General features: G+C 47.2%; 1 protein-coding gene across 1 annotated transcript in view; it reads right to left on the bottom strand.

Moving 5' to 3' along the window:
• Positions 1-5000, bottom strand: part of LOC143280344 (cholecystokinin receptor-like) — a 171445-nt gene that overhangs the window by 140467 nt on the left and 25978 nt on the right. The gene's annotated exons all lie outside the window — the stretch shown is intronic.

Here is a 5000-nt window from a genome sequence, read left to right as displayed (position 1 = left end):
GAGGAGTTGTTGCGTGGGCCCTAACCTCGTTTCTTTGCCTGGGTCTCCTGTGTAGTGTGCATTGGGTGACGGACGGAGCGAGATGGGAAGTAAATTGGGCATTAACTCACTCAGTACGGCCAGTCCTCTCTTCTCCTCTACGCAGACCCCTCGGATGTCCAGTGGATGTCTCAATGACCCAACCTTTAGCTTCCGTCGTCAGAACTGTGGTATTCTTTGTCAACATTCACGTCTTCAGTATAAGAGCGTTCCGCTTGCAATATTTTGATGATGGTAATTGGGATGAAACGCTGTTAACGTCGTCTCTTTCGCCATTCGTATGGAGAGAGTTAAGGAGGGTGGGCGGTGGGTGAGGGGGGTTTGGGGGGAGGGGGGGGGGATTGTAGGGGTGGGGTTAGTGGGTATGGTGTGTAGGTGGACGCGTCACCTGTAGGCCATCACTACACTTTGTTGTCTCCATGGATCTGTAATTGTTCGTGTTTATGTCTGTCTGTCTGTCTGTCTGTCTGTCTTCTGTGTGTATGGGTGCGGGTCTGTCTGTTTTGTGAGGTGTCTCTTGTCTTTGTTTTCTGTTAATCTGCTGGTGGGTTTATTTTGTGTTTCTCCCTGTGTCTGTGCGAGTCTGTGTTATGTGTATCTCTGTGTCAGTGTCTGTGTCAGTGTCCGTGTTATGTGTATCTCTGTGTTTGAGTCTGTGTGGATCTGTGTTATGTGTATCTCTGTGTCAACGTCAGTGTCTGTGTTATGTGTATCTCTGTGTGGGTGTCTGTGTTATGTGTATCTCTGTGTGGGTGTCTGTGTTATGTGTATCTCTGTGTCTGTGTCAGTGTCTGTGTTATGAGTATCTCTGTGTCCGTGTCTGTGTGGGTGTCTGTGTTATGTGTATCTCTGTGTCCGTGTCAGTGCGGGTCTGTGTTATGTGTATTTCTGTGTCCCTGTCTGTGTCAGTGTCTGTGTTATGTGTATCTCTGTGTCAGTGTCTGTGTTAGTGACTGTGTTATGTGTATCTCTGTGTCAGTGTCTGTGTCAGTGTCTGTGTCAGTGACTGTGTTATGTGTATCTCTGTGTCAGTGTCTGTGTCAGTGTCTGTGTTATGTGTATCTCTGTGTCCGTGACTGTGTGGGTCTTTTATGTGTATCTCCGTGTCAGTGTCAGTGTCTGTGTTTTGTGTATTTCTGTGTCCGTGTCTGTGTCAGTGTCTGTGTTTTGTGTATTTCTGTGTCTGTGTCAGTGTCTGTGTCAGTGTCTGTGTTACGTGTATCTCTGTGTCTGTGTCAGTGTCTGTGTTACGTGTATCTCTGTGTCAGTGTCTGTGTCTGTGTTATGTGTATTTCTGTGTCCGTGTCTGTGTAGATCTTTTAAGTGTATCTCCGTGTCCGTGTCAGTGTCTGTGTTATGTGTATTTCTGTATTCCTGTCTGTGCGGGTCCGTGTTATGTGTATCTCTGTGTCTGTGTCAGTGTCTGTGTGGGTCTGTGTTAAGTGTATCTGTGTCTGTGCGAATCTGTGTTATGTGTGTCTCTGTGTCTGTGCGGATCTGTGTCTTGTTTTGTGGTTGTCTCAGTTTGTCAGTCTGCTGATCTTGTCTGTTTCATGTTTATCTCTGACTCTGTGTGTGTGTGTGTGTGTGTGTGTGTGTGTGTGTGTGTGTGTGTGTGTGTGTGTGTGTGTGTGCAGGCCTGTTTTCTCTTTCGCGTGTGTGTCTGTGTCACTGCATACTAGGTCTGTTTCGTGTGTGCTTGCCTGTCTCTTCATGTTCTTCTCTGTCTGTGTGGGTCTGTCTGTTTCATGTCTGTGTGTCTTTGTGTGTGTCTGAGAGTCTTTTTTTTTCGTGTGTGTCTCTGTGTCTGTCACGGACGCACGCACGCATGAACGCGCTCGCACACACACACACACACAGAGGGAGAGAGGGAAGGAGGAAAGGATCGGTAGAGCAATGTGGGTGGGTGCGCGTGCGTGCACGATTTTGTGTGTGCATACGCACCTGGTCTGTGTCGGTTAAATGAATTGTACTGGCAGTGTTATCATTGACCAACTTTATATATGTATATATATGTGCGTGCGTGCGTGCGCCCGTCCGTCCGTACACGAATTCATATTTGTGCTTCTGCGTGTGCGTGCACGCGAATGCGCGCGTTGATTCCCCCGTTTTTTTGTTCCAGGGATATTATATGGGAAGAAAGGGATCACATAACTTCTGAGATGTGCATCTATCTATTCCCTGGACTGAAGAACTTAATACCCCGGAACACTCCTCCGTCTGTCTTCTATTGCAGACTCCGGCACTACACGTTTGGTCTGACTGTCAGCGATAACACTGTTCTGTATGCATCCGTCTAGGTGGTGTTGAGAGAGAGAGGGAGAGGGGCAGGGAGTAGGTGGGGAAGATGGGTCTATAGGGAGATTAAGAGCCACTGAGACAGATGGAAGGAGACAGACAGAGAGAGAGAGAGAGAGAGACTGAGAGGGAGAGAGAGGAAAACTAGAGCTGCAGAGATAGAGAGGAAGAGACGGAGGGGTGTAGGGGGGCTGGGGGGGGTGTTGAAGGGTGGTGGGGGTGACAGACAGACTGAGTGTGACGGAGGTAGTGAAAAAAAAAGAGAGAAAATAATACGAGAGTGAGTGACCGAGCGAGAGACACAAGAGATTCCCTCCAAAACCCTTTTAAACCCGCTCATATCTACACACACACACGCGCGCGCGCGCGCGCGCGCGCGCGCACAGAAAGTAAAAGAGAGACTAGAATAAAAAAGTAAAAATAAAAAAAACATACGGGGGGGGGGGGAAAGTTGTACAAATGACTGAACAAAATACCAAGACAGGCAGACAGCACTTCCCCCCCCCCCCACCCCCCTATGAAAGGACTGGGGGGGGGGGGGAACTAGCGGGATACGGTTTTTCCTGTATGTCTGGGAATAAATGGACTATCGGACACACTGACATATAGACAGGTAAAATGAAGAAAATGGAATGTAGGATAGTCAGAAGAGACTTGAGAGGAAGGAGAGATTTCAGACACACGTACGGACGCCCTTGGTGAGGTGGGCAAGAAATTTAAGGCTGCGCGCGATTCTTCTCTGTTTGAACACGGGTGGGCTTTCCCATGTATGACCGCTTTTATCCCCTCGCCATGTAGGCAGCCATACTCCGTTTGCACGGGTTGATGGAGGTGATTGCCAGGTATGTTCTTCTTTCCCTCAACCCACAGAACGCTGACATGGATTACGGGATCTTTAACGTGTAAGTTTGATCTTCCACATGCGTGTACACACGAAGCGGGTCCAAGCACCAGCAGGTCTGCATAAAAAAAAATGATCAGTTGTTGACCCGGTAGATCGGAAAAGCAAAAATCCCCAACCCTTTAAACCGTATCGGTGACACAGAGCAGTGCCCCTGCAGAACAGGCAGCCAGACAACAGAACATCTGCTGCAGTCCTGCCCGCTCCACCAAGCGCTCCGAGAGAAAACCTGGCCCGACCCAATACCAGTGGCCCGGAAGCTCCACGGAGGACTGAAGGACCTGCGACGTATTGCCGCCTTCGTCGAGGAGACGGGGGGAAAATCTGATAAATCACGAACGAGACAACAACAAACCCACCACAAGCGCCGCAACCGGGATTAGATCCCGGGACCTTCAGACTGAAATTCCAACGATTTGAACCACTCGGCTGTTGAACCCGTGAGATAGTGACCATGATCTGTCTTTAAAACTGACCACTTATGCGTGCTGATTTCGCCGACAGTGACACTGACTCCGTTTCTTAGACTTTATGCAGGAGGAGCATCTTTCGATCACAAAACTGTGGATGCGAAACTAGCAACATGCTCTGCAAAAGCAAGGGCTTCCGTAAAGACCAATTCTAATACAAAACAACAGGAAAATAATAATAATAATATTAATCATCATCATCATCATCATAATAATAAGAAGAAGAATGATGATAATGGTGATAATGATTATGATATCAATAAATAAACAGTTTAACGTCTACTATAATGAACGAGTACAGACAAGTTTTGACAGGAAAATTGATGAAAAAAAACCAAAACGTCCAGTCATTCTATGAGACGATAAACCGAGAGTATTTTATTTGTGTGTGCTGCTGGCACGGCACACACTTTGCGCTCTGAAAAAAAAAGAAAAAAAAAAAGAACCCATTGTATGTCACACGACTTGAAGCTGATAAAAGCCTGCAGGTTGGTTTAAGCAGGAAACGTTGTAGTACTTTGTACAGGTTTATTGATTAGATTCTTTATGCTTCCCATCTCTCGTAGGACGCGTCCATGTTCTATTCAACAACATCGACATCAGTCACTACCACCTGACTGAAGCAAAAATGGGAAGAAAAAAAGAAAACACACACAAAAAAACAACAACAAAAACCAGCAGAAAGTCCAAAGGACAGGAAAAGCTTTCAGGTTCAACCATGGTCATAAACTGGTCTAGCTGGCAAAGCCTTTGAGAGCAGTCTTGTGGCCCTACAGTATCTGAACGTTAAAGGGTGGAATAAGGCCTGTCGGTCTGAATGTAATTACGTCGCAACATGTCTGCGAGGTTACCTTACCAACCAAATTCAGGGGCCGTGGCTCACGTTGTTGGTGTGTGTGTGTGTGTGTGTGTGTGTGTGTGTGTGTGTGTGTGTGTGCGTGTGTATTTGTGTGTGCGTGTGTGTGTGTGTGTGTGTGTGTGTGCGTGTGTGTGTGTGTGCGTGTGTATGTGTGTGTGCGTGCGTGTGTGTGTGTATGTGTGTGTGTGTGTGTGTGCGTGTGTGTGTGTGTGTGTGTGCGTGTGTGTGTGTGTGTGTGTGTGTGTGTGTGTGTTTAGCCATTGTTAACACGTCCAAATCAGAATAAAAGGTGGTGGTATCGTGGTTGTGGAACGTTTTGTTGTTGTAGTTGTTGTTGTGTGTGTGTGTTCTTTTCTTTAACATCCATCCAAAATTGTGATGATTTTTTTTTTACGAAAATCCGTCCCCATCACAACCTCACCCACGCCGCGCG

This window comes from Babylonia areolata, chromosome 3 (assembly GCF_041734735.1).
Source record: "Babylonia areolata isolate BAREFJ2019XMU chromosome 3, ASM4173473v1, whole genome shotgun sequence".
Taxonomy (NCBI): Eukaryota; Metazoa; Mollusca; class Gastropoda; order Neogastropoda; family Buccinidae; genus Babylonia; species Babylonia areolata.
The sequence above is the reverse complement of the archived record's forward strand: the minus strand, read 5'-3'. Positions and strand labels throughout refer to the sequence as shown.